The 12564-nt window shown below is 42.3% G+C and overlaps 1 protein-coding gene across 1 annotated transcript in view; it reads left to right on the forward strand.

The window, feature by feature from the left end:
• The first annotated feature begins 7005 nt into the window (after positions 1 to 7005).
• LOC126481509 (alpha-tocopherol transfer protein-like) overlaps positions 7006 to 12564 on the forward strand; it is a 59865-nt gene continuing 54306 nt past the window's right edge. The window contains exon 1 of the mRNA XM_050105307.1: positions 7006 to 7061. The gene's annotated coding sequence lies outside the window, so the exon portion shown is untranslated. The remainder of the gene's footprint in view (positions 7062 to 12564) is intronic.

Below are 12564 nucleotides of genomic sequence, written 5' to 3' on the forward strand. Positions count from 1 at the left end.
GTGTGGGGAGCGATCTCCTACACTGGCCGTACACCACTGGTGATCGTCGAGGGGCACTGAATAGTGCACGGTACATCCAAACCGTCATCGAACCCATCGTTCTACCATTCCTAGACTGGCAAGGGAACTTGCTGTTCCAACAAGACAATGCATGTACGCATGTATCCCGTGCCACCCAACGTGCTCTAGAAGGTGTAAGTCAACTACCCTGGCCAGCAAGATCTCCGGATCTGTCCCCCATTGAGCATGTTTGGGACTGGATCAAGCGTCGTCTCATGCGGTCTGCACGTCCAGCACGAACGCTGGTCCAACTGAGGCGCCAGGTGGAAATGGCATGGCAAGCCGTTCCACAGGACTACATCCAGCATCTCTACGATCGTCTCCATGGGAGAATAGCAGCCTGCATTGCTGCGAAAGGTGGATATACACTGTAGTAGTGCCGACATTGTGCATGCTCTGTTGCCTGTGTCTATGTGCCTGTGGTTCTGTCAGTGTGATCATGTGATGTATCTGACACCAGGAATGTGTCAATAAAGTTTCCCCTTCCTGGGACAATGAATTCACGGTGTTCTTATTTCAATTTCCAGGAGTGTATAAAGGACACTGCATAGCCTGAACGCACCAGTAGACCCAGAAGAAGACCGCCGCAACCGTGGCCGAAACGTTGATTTCGCTCCAGTAGTAGTTTTATACATTATGACGCGGTACCATACCCAGAAATTTTTTATATCGGCTGACTCTGGCCGCAGAAGCCTACGCCTTTATATGAAAAATAGTTCAAATGCCTCTGAGCACTATGGGACTTAACTTCTGAGGTTATCAGTCCCCTAGAACTTAGATCTACTTAAACCTAAATAACCTAAGGACATCACACACATCCATGCCCGAGGCAGGATTCAAACCTGCGACCGTAGCGGTCGCGCGGTTCAAGACTGTAGCTCCTAGAACGGCTCGGCCACGCCGGCCGCCCATTTATATGAAATGATTTCATTTACAGATCAATAGCAAAAGTGGTTCTGATGTACGAGATATCGACTGATGCTGAATCACCCGTACTAGTATGTGGTGTAACATCCACGAGTGGCAATGCAGACGCTGACTCTGGCATCCAGTCGATCGTACAGATGGCGAATACTATCGTTGGATTTGTTATGCCACGACTGCTCGATCTGATCACGTAGTTCTGTAAGGGTTGTTGTTGACACGTCACACGAGTCACTTATCGTCCCATCTTGTGCCAAACGTTCTCGATTGGAGAAAAGTGCGTAGATCGTGTTGGCCAGGGAAGTTGCTGCACATCTTGCAGAGCATGTTGGGCTCTACAGGGAGTGTGCTGGCGAGCATTATCCTGTTGGAACATCATCATCTTCCTGTTGCTAGAATGGTAAAAGAATCTAACAAAATTCAGCACGTATCGAGTGCTGGCTAGCATCACCTCCAGAAAGACCAAAGGTGAACGGGAGCTCTAGCTTGTTGAACCGCAGACCATAAGGGTTGTGGGTGGACCTGTGTGTCTTGGACGAACGTACTCCACTAGATAGCGCTTACCAGATCTACGTCGTACCCGCGGACAACCATCACTTGCATCCAGGCAGAATCTGCTTTCATCACTGGGACCACGGCACGCCATTCCAAGTGATCTTCTAATGGCGCAGTCGAGCTGTGCACGTCGATAGTGTGGTGCTTGTGCAAGAGGGGCAAGAGGTGTGCGTGCTGATTGTTCCACTGTTAATAACCGGTTCGCAAGAGTTCGTTTTGACACATCTGGGCTCACAAGCCCTCTTATCTTTGCGTGGTAGCTGTACGATCTGCCACAACGTCCCTTACGATACAACGATTCTTGACGCTTCTGTCCTGCGAGGACGTCCAGAACCTCGACTTCTGCTGTAAGAAAGTTAACGTGAACAGTGACTAAAGCATCGTTGCCCAACTGGGGCAGCACATCATACTCGTACTTAAGTGGAAATTCTCCGAAAGAACCATCCCGCCACTCGGAAGGACACAATTTTACCCCCTTTTCAGACTCACTCAGTTGGCTGTAGGGAGCACGAGTGCTTCTCCCTGGTATGGTTGCCTGCTTTCTTCACACATTTGCACCACGCTGATCATTCTGTCTGTGAGAGTAGACACAGATGACGCTCTCGTAGCTATGCCGCTACCCTATCTGTTGGAGGACGGGTCGACCGAGCGGTTCTAGGCACTTCACTCTGGATCCGCGCGACCGCTACGGTTGCAGGTCTGAATCCTGCCTCGGGCATGGATGTGTGTGGTGTCATTAGGTTAGTTAGGTTTAAGTAGTTACAAGTTCTAGGGGACTGATGGCCTCAGATGTTAAGTCCCATTGTGCTCAGAGCCATTTGAACCATTTGCTGGAGGACGACGTTGAAACCGTTTTCAGTACATCTACTACCCCAGACAGCACGTGCTGTCACCGGTTCAAAATCGACGTCGTGCACTCATTTTCTTTTCTGGAACCGCGCGACCGCTACAGTCGTAGGTTCGAATCCTGCCTCGGGCATGGATGTGTGTGATGTCCATAGTTCGGTTTAAATAATTCTAAGTTCTAGGGGACAGATGACCTCAGATGTTAAGTTCCATATCGCTCAGAGCTATTTGAACCATTTGCTAGAGGACGATGTTGAAACCATTATCAGTACACCTGCTACCGCAGATAGCACGTGCCGTCATCAGATCAAAATCGACGTCGTGTGTCATTTTCGTTTCTGGTAGTGTATATTCCGGCAAGTTATAACCCAAGAAACTAAGCGACAGACCGAAAGCGAAATACACAAAAAAAAAAAGGTTCAAATGGCTCGGAGCACTATGGGACTTAACATCTGAGGTCATCAGTCCCCTAGAACTTAGAACTACTTAAACCTAACTTACCTAAGGACCACATCCATGCCCCAGGCAGGATTCGAACCTGCGACCGTAGCGGTCGCGCGGTTCCAGATTGCTGCGCCTAGAACCGCATGGCCACAACGGCCGGCACGAAATACACAGAACAAGATGTAAATCTTACTGGAATACTATAACAGCTGCTATTAACAATATAGACCCACATTTTCGCCAAGTGTAGAACTTACTAAATATATGTACGAAGGCTTTTATCGTAGTCAAAACGTTTGTGAAGAACGTAATCGATTTCACTTTTGCTGTAACTCATGTGCTTCTCTCACTTTTAATTAGCGCTTACTATTACGTTGTGTTACACAACTTCCACTTATATTCAGGCATTGCCTTTAAAAAAGTAGACGCAAAGTTTTATTTTAGCTACTGTTTAGTTTGTTTCGTCTGTTGAAATAACGCTCATGTATACTTTCAAAATACAGAAATATTTTGAACAAGCCACGTAAGACTTCAATATAAAATAGGAAAGGATATAGTAAAATTTTAGAGACAGCGTTGTACAGGTACGAGATATGAGTGCTTTAAAAATATTACAGAGGAAAATTTACGTTTGCTAATATGGAGTTTCTGTGATTGTACTAATTGAAATTTTTAGTCACTTCAGAAGCCAGCCGGAGTGGCCGAGCGGTTCCAGGCGCTATAGCCTGGAACCGCGTGACCGCTACGGTCGCTGGTTCGAATCCTGCCTCGGGCATGGAAGTGTGTGATATCCTTAGGTTGGTTAGGTTTAAGTAGTTCTAAGTTCTTGGGGACTGATGACCTCAGCAGTTAGGTCCCATAGTGCTCAGAGCCATTTGAACCATTTTTTCACTTCAGAAGTCGTTTCACGATCAAGATAGTCTACTCCAAAGCGATTACAATCACTAGGTAATATCTTCAGGGATAACATGTTTTCAGTAAGTTTTTATCCTAATAGTCTATGGCAGCAGACGTTAATAATCTTCTATTTTGTCTGAAAGCAGTATAGGAGATGTGTTGATTCCTTTTTAGCTGCTCATATTTTAGCCCATAGTATATGAATATCACTGTAGATATTTCTTCCGTGCAGTAATGTTCACGTGTAGTGGAATAGCTTTCTCAAAGTCACACCGTGTGTACCACTAATGTAGACAATCAGTTACTGATTTAACTATACTGACCATTACATACCGACCAAGAAGTAGGGAACGCCCGTGATACAGGGACCACGATCGTTTCAATTAATAGATGCTACTTGAAATACGAAGGCCTACCGAAAAGTAAAGCCTTCGAACAATTTATGTGGCATGAACAATAAATAAGTAGAATGTTAACGACGTTTGTGTTATTGAAAAATTTTTAACAGTTTTGAGGCATTAATTATCAGAACGCCTTCATACAAATACCACAGACCGTTGAATTCCCGCCAGGAAACTGTATACAAAATGGTTTCCAATAGCCATAACGAACTGATAATCAGTCATTATGGATCTATACCTGTATAAGTGTACTTTATTTATTCCTTCTTTTTATCTTATATCATACAAAACGAGAACATAATAAATGGCATCACTAATAAGGAAACCTGGGAGGTGGTTAGAGAGTATATTAGCCAAGAAATGCAAATAACACTTACGCTTTAATGATCACCAATACTCATTCACAGTTAACGGGATTAATATTTAACAATATTATGATCAAAGCTAGTGCAATAGAGCGAATTTTGTTAACTACCTCGTTAATTTTGTCAATAACTTATCTAAAGCTCAGACAGAGAGAAAGCAGTAAATAAATATATTTTTCCCCAACTGACACTGATACAAAAATTTTACAGCTGTACACCGAAAGTAATACTTGAGGTGGAACGTTCTGACGATTTCCCAGCTTCAAAAATGTACGAAGCTTGAGATGTTTTGAACTGATGGAAGCAGTAGAAACGCTACTGTTTTGTACACGTGTAACTTACTGTTATTCATTACTTAGTATCTTTAGTTACGTGTCTCGTTTTACTATCGTCTACGTCAAAAATGTCTTCGAATTGCTTCGATGATCGTCACTTAGTAACACGCTAGCTAACTTATTATTTCGAGCGGGAGTTTTTCATGCGTAACAAGACTTGAAAACTTATTTTGGATGAGACGCAGTGGTTAAAAACCGTGCTGGAATTAATTTTCCATCAGCGTCGTCAGATCTTCCCTCATTTTTTATGCTGGAATGGATGAATATGCAAGTGCAGAGGGTCAAAGTATGTGCTCCGTAATCTTTCCTTTTTTAGTGTCATGAGTTCCCCACCTTCCTAAAAAAAAACACTTAGACAATGAAGTAATGATGCCCGTGTTGTTGGTTTGACATGTGTGTGTCACAAATTTACGATATACGATTAGCGATGGTATGTGTTTAAGTTAAACTTTTAATAAGAGCTCCTAATTAAATTCAAATAACCGAGTGAAATTCTTAATCCAGATCATTTTTACTAAGGAATTTCCATCTAAGCGATTGAGGATATCGTGAAGATGCCTGAGAATGAAGTGTAAATTTTATGTTCTTGCACATAATTGGATTTCCCTATGACTCCAAGGTATTAAAAAGGACGTCCCGAATATAGTAGTAAGATGATGGAGCCCTTTCCTACCATTTGCCCTGTCGCTGCGTGCACATAAACATCGTTTCGTCATACGTGCGTGAGTACTGTGGCGTCACCCTCTGTATATTCTGTGCGTTGTATCTAGATCACACAGTAACTAATGTCTCCATAGAGCGTGATGAACGCATGCAAGTCTTCAACATCTGGAATCTGTGACATAGTCTGAGATACGACTGCATTAGAATATTCGAGATCGTTTAAGGCGACATCTGGTCGTTCGACAAAACCCGTCCATACAAAGGGCAAAATATGCAAGTGGCTGCTGAAATATTTGTGGCATTGCAAGAATTCGTATATCATCTGTAAAACAGACCGTCTAGCAGCAACGCTGGAAACATCTGTTCTAGGAGTTGCACCTGCTGCTAATGTCATCCATCTTGCTGCCTGCAACAGGCGTTACAGCCACCATTCTAAGGTTGCAGTATTTATTTAATATTCCGATCATTGTAGTGAGCTGGAAGTCAGCAGTTTGTACCTGTTAAGATATTCCCACAATTCAATGATACATAATATGTTTCTACGCAAGCTGAAAACGTATATTAATCAGTTGTTTAACATTCACGTGTATATCATTTTTTAATGAAGGTAAAACAGGCACCAGACTTCCTGTTCGTGTTATGTTTGTGTTTTTACACATTAAATATGTTGTTTGACAAAAATTCCTCATAAATACAACTCGACCTGCAAGATTATGTGTATGTGTTACTAAGAAATTATGAATTTGATTATATTAAACTCCTGCTACAAACAAATTACACAGGAGGTGCAGCATTTAATTTCGATAAAGAATGACCACGAAGTTATCGATATGATTTGTTTACGCAAATATCTCACCACTTCTCCCGCAAAAGTTTTGGGAACACACGTAAAAATAAGTAAGAATTCATCTTTCTGATATCCAGCTCTTGTCCTTTCTTTCCGCATTTGCAGTTAGATTATAGGATACTGGTTCCGCCATTTGGAAACACACTGTTTTTTCTTTTTACCCAAACATGTTTCAACATCTCTGTGCCGTCATCAGTGGGCTTTTGTTTATTGAAAAGTGTAAAACGTTAACATATTCTAGGTTGTAACTGATTTAACAAAGTGAGGCCTAAAGAACGTTTTTGTTCGTTTTGCTCTTACCGTGATTTTTCATTATATAGTTTTCCGGAGCAACAATAATGTGTCCTGCACTGAATAGCTTGTCATCTGCAAAGCAAACGAAGGAAATTCACACCCACTGACGATGGCACAAAGATGATGAAACATCTTTGGTAAAAAGAAAAAAAACCGTATGTTTGCCAAAGGGCGGAATCCTTATCCTATACCAAGTAACTGTATTCGGGTGTGTACGCGAAGTAACACTGTGCGGAAAACAATCGTAGTGCGACAATGTGATCGTGACGAAGAAGGAAACACTGTATGAGCCAAATCTGCAAGGAAACAGGCGTGTGTACGTCCTTGGCGGTTTCTGGTATAAAACCCGTCAGGCGTGCGATGTGCTCGCAGTTGCCGTGCGGTCGCCCTTGTGTCAAGTCGCGCGGAGGAGGGAGCCCTGGCCACACAGGTGATTACCGGTCTGCAGACGCGTTCGCACTCAGTAACACACTTCGCTTATTCGCTACTTCGCGTGGCTGCAGACTATCTTTTCAATGGGAAATATATCGTAGGTCATATATCCCTGCTGGCCGCTGTGGCCGAGGGGCTCTAGGCGCTTCAGTCCGGAACCGCGCTGCTGCTACGGTCGCAGGTTCGACTCCTGCCTTGGGCATGGATGTGTGTGATGTCCTTAGGTTTGTTAGGTTTAAGTAGTTCTAAGCCTAGAGGACTGATGACCTCACGTGTGAATTCTCATAGTGCTTAGAGCCATTTGTACCATTTCTCCATAGTAACAGAGTTATAAACCTGGAATGAGAAAGACCTCTCTGAAGTTACCGAATTTTCTTGGATAGAAAATTTGTGTGTGTCCCGCCTGTTAATCATCACATCGTAACCCAGGCGCTCGTATGTAACTTAGTGTGTTTGTAACGAATTCTGTCTGTAGACACTTCCTTCCATTTCCGTTTGCTGCAGTTAAGTTCGATATGAATGTTGGATGAACACGTGTTGCTCGATCACTGAAGGGAAATGGTATCACATAAGAACTTGAAATTTTAAAAATTTTACAAGGAAGTGATTTCCTTGCACAGTTGATCCAGAAGCCACTATGAGTGAAGATACAAAGGAATTACAGACATTGGCTGCCAGTGGACATACAGTAGTCCGTGCAGTGGCGCTGACCGCTGTATAGGGGTTGCCGCAATGGTTAGCTGAAGACCCGCGTTCGAGCCGTAGTTGGGCACAAATTTTCGACTTCTCCATTGATTTAAAACAATGCTCACGAGCAGCCAATGTCTGTAATTCCTCTGTCTCTTATTCTCTTTGTTAACTGGGCTATTTGTTAAATCATAAATATTCTCTACTGACCGGTTATTATAGCATCGAGAAGTTCCATCACAATGGCGAAAGCCCTTAATACCATTTGGCTGCTACGCGTCTCGAGGTTGGTCCCAAGCAACGATGGACGTGGAGGAGTTACTGATAATATAATTGTGCGCCTTAATTCCTACAATAAAACCACTAAACTACAGGCACTCAGACCTATGAGATAAAAATAAAATTCGCTTTGTAGTTACACTTATTTATATAACAGTAGTGAAAGCTATGCCTACACGGAATCAGTAGGTTTAGATTCCTTACTTACTGATTTCTGTCGAAATGTTATAAAATCGCTTTGTAACCGACTTACTTCTCGCAGTTATGCACAGAATCTGACTACCTCTATAACTCTCGATACACCTGCCACAAGCACATTACGTACTTTTTAATATTGTGTTCAGCGTGGAACACATTATAGCTGGTGTTTTGGTCAGAAAGTGAGAAAAGTAGAACTCGAAAGTTAGTAGGGAAAATCATAGTTCCTAATTAAACGCAACGATGTGCTGTACCTGAGAATTACAAGCGAGTTATAGGGTCCTCGGTAATTTATACGAGTGATCAGATACCAGATACACAGTAATTCAGAGTTTTTTTTCCGGGTGACTGTAGGTTAACACTGACTCCTTTCGACCTAATTCTTCGGCTTATGCACTTTTCTGACCATAACGATCTCCTTTCACAATGAATATTTGTCTTCACATACGAGGAGACTTGTTTCTCGTGCAATGTCATTCAGTCCTTTTACTATAACGCAGTTATTTAGGATATCTGCTTACGAAACTTATGGTAAATACCAGAGAATCTTGGTCTTTGAAGCTATTCAAACAAGGAAACAAGTGTCTATTTTCAATAAAGGAAAAAGATAACGTATTCCATGTATTAAGCGTACAATTAAAGCCTGTACTGAAGTCAGAATTCCATAGGCTTCTGTAAGACTGCAGGAAGGGAAATGAGGCAATAACATATCTTTAACATGACATCATCAGTTTCATAAAACTTTGTTTTATGAGGATGGTAGTCAGAATTACCCAGCAACTAAGCAGAAGTGTTTCAGGGGTATTGTGAATCACCAAGATTAGCTTTGCCGCCTATATGATACAGTTTCTCTGGAGCACGAATCTAGGTCGAGGCATGAAGTAGAGAACTTCAGACCTCTCCAACACGGTGCAATGTGCTCCTTTCAAAATAAGACTGGACTGATTTTTACTCGTGAGTCTTCTGACAGGTCTGATGCAGTCCGCCACGAATTGCTCTCCTGCGCTAACCTCTTCACCTCAGAGCAGCACTTGCAACCTACGTCGTCAATTATTTGCTCAATGCACGCACTCAGATCTTCCTCTGCAGTTTTCATCTTCTACAGCTCCCAATAGTGAAACGATGTTATTCCTTAATGTCATAACGTCGCTTCTTCTTCTCAGTATTTTCCGTATGTTTCGTTATTCGCCGATTCTTCGGAGGACTTCCTCATTCCTTACCTTACCAGTCCACCTAATTTTCAACATTCCTCTGTGGCACCATATCTCCAAAGCTTCGATTCTCTTCTGATCCTGTTTACCCACTATCAATGATTCACTATCGTGCAATTCTACGCCACAAACGAACATTCTCAGAAACTTCTCCCTCAAACTAAGGCCTATGTTTGATACTAGTAGACTACCCTTGGCATGGAACGCCATTTTTGACGTTGCTAGTATACATTTTTTCTCCTCCTTGCTTCATCGGTCACACGGCTTGATGCACAACGCAGTATTTACTTCTCGGGTATTGCAGGGGCGCTTGAGATGAGCTGTCTTCGTCTGCTCACTCATTTTGGTCTGCCCTAGGACTTTGCCATCCTCCCTCCCGAAGCGAAATTAGCTAAGCTGTTTTTCCTCGCAATATGATTAGCATTTCGTCTGGCAACTGACACTCAACTAAAGAAAGTGCTGGCTGATCGTTCTGTAGCAAAACTACACACGCTTCTAAAATGGCAGGTGGAGTATGCTCGGGCAGGCCACGCATACAGAAGTCTCTGACAAATAATACTCTGCTCCATTGGGGCCTACTACTATCTCACTGAAATAAGACTGCACTCCTTAACGTTTTATAACTCAAAATAATCTCAAGCACACGTAAATCTTATGAAAAGTGGAATTTTTTTCCAAAGTACCTCCTTGAACTCTACGTAACTCGTGTGACTTTAAGTCAATGCGCAACCTGATTCAGTTTGGCTTAGGAAAATCTCCGTCACTCATTATCTTCTACATTTGGTGTCATGAATGGAATCCCAGCACCATTGTAAAGTTTAATTGCTGCCAAAATCGCAAGATTCACACAGTTCTTCGTTGTCTGAAATTTTCAACAGGCAGTCGTTTCACAACGTACTCCTGTAGATAAAGTTAGAAACAGAAAATTTATGTGATATGGCGTAAACGTGAAAAGCTGACGTATTTTATTCGCGCGTATTTTCCATTCCCAACTCAAGGTGTGCACCAAGAGTAAGTCCGAGAGAAGGATCGTCGATTCGCAAAGTGGCCTCTCAGTGGAAATATGCCGCAGGGACTGACAACTGCTATATACTTCAGCTAGAGTCACATTGCTGCATTCATACTGTATGTATGTAAGTATTGAACTGGGGGCCTAGAAACGACGGAGAGGCTTCGTCTCCGTCGTAGCCCTCAGTGGTACACAACCACATAACAGGGTACAGCAGTCCACTCATCTCACCGCCACCCCACACCGAACCCAGGGTTATTCTGCGGTTCAGCCCCAGTTAGCTAGCCGGGCGGGCTTGCGTTCATACTGACTTTGACGTAAAGTACTGAGTTTGATATGAAAAAATCTATTAGTACGTCAATTAGAACAAGAGTAACAACATGTTATGAAATATATCCCCTGTCTGCATTGACAGCAAGCAGTATGTTTTATTGAATGTAGTGGCATAGCAACATTCGACTGCGGGGTCTACAGGTCGCTGTTGGAGACAGTCGAATCACGTGAATACCTCATAAGAACAATGTGTCGGACAATAAACGCAATCATCAACTTTGTGCGCAGCGACTCTATGTGACCATAAGGAAGGATAGGAACAAAACAGCCAAGTTTCCTTCGGCCTGTACACCGATAAAGTTGTATGGTGGCGTGGCGTACTGATGGGAGTTTGATGAATTATAACTCACTCAAATGAAGATCGCTATTTATAGTTGAAATCTCGATACGCAACACTGATAAAAAACTAACAGGGTTGCGACTGATTACTGTATTCCTATCCTCCTTTACGCCGCGCGGTGTGGCCGCGCGGTTTAGGGCACCATGTCACGAATTGCACGGTCCCTCCCGCCGGAGGTTCGAGTCCACCCTCGGGTGTGGATGTGTGCATTGTTCTTAGCACAAGTTAGTTTAAGTAGTGTGTAAGTCTAGTGACCGATGACCTCAGCTGTTTGATCCCTTATGAATTCACACACATTTTTATCCTTCTTTACAATAAAAACAACTTCTCTTTATTAGCGTGCTGGAAAATTACGAGTCATCTCTTTGAGAAATGTTACTGGGACGACCAAGTCAAACTTTTCAACCATATTGAGGCACATTAATAAAACTGAAGTAAAGTCTATATTGCAAAACTTGAACTTAATTTCACGTAATGAAAACGAAAGCAACAATTATTAAGACAACATTTTCAAATAGCAGTCTTCAGATCAGAGTTAAGAATTTTTCTGTGGTTCATAAATCCGGAAACCTAATTAATTACGAAGGAAACACAGCTCCTAACACGGCGGATATGCCGTTGCTGTTGCTGTAGAACGGGTAAATCTACGTCAGTATTCCTGCAGTCGAAGTAGATCCTGAAACTGACTTCATTCGCTTCATAATAATCTCCTGAATCTCCTGGCACAAAATGATGGACAAGAACTTTACGTTTGGACGTGTAACCCCTGCTAGTCTACAGAGTAAACCAACAAGTTTTCACTGTAGCCTACATATACATTATGAAACGGCAACCAATGTATTGATATTTAAGGCAATTTCAATATATCTTTAATTTTCCGCCCCATTTTCACATTTTTGCATTTTTGCAATTCTGGCGTTTTTACAGTATGACGATTTTCGATCTCCATGTATCATCTTCAGATCTATGCAGATGAGTCAGCAACCCGTCGTGTCTGCATCAGAACCATCCATCAGTGACCATGGAGATCAAAATTAGTCATACTGTAAATATATACTATATACACACTAAGTGTATCAGACAAATAAATGACGTATTAAAATTACTTTAAAAACCAATAAGATTAAGATATTACGTACTTACATTGAGTATAAATGTATTTGTAGTTCTACTGGATGGGACTGTTAAGTATCACGATCCTACCAGCACACAAAATTCGGAAAGTCTCTGTTTTGAAAAACGAAGTAGGTTTCACTGGGTTTTTACCTATGTCCTTTACCAAATGGTGATTCCTTAGTAGCTCTGTCTTTGTTTTACGGAAACGAGCTCCGATGCATTGTATTAACTTCTTTAATTCAAAATAACAAAACTAGACACAAGGGTTTTAATGCCACTCACAAGGGGAGGCCACCAGTTGTCAAATTCAGATTCAATTCATACTGCG

Source organism: Schistocerca serialis, chromosome 5, assembly GCF_023864345.2.
Source record: "Schistocerca serialis cubense isolate TAMUIC-IGC-003099 chromosome 5, iqSchSeri2.2, whole genome shotgun sequence".
NCBI lineage: Eukaryota > Metazoa > Arthropoda > Insecta > Orthoptera > Acrididae > Schistocerca > Schistocerca serialis.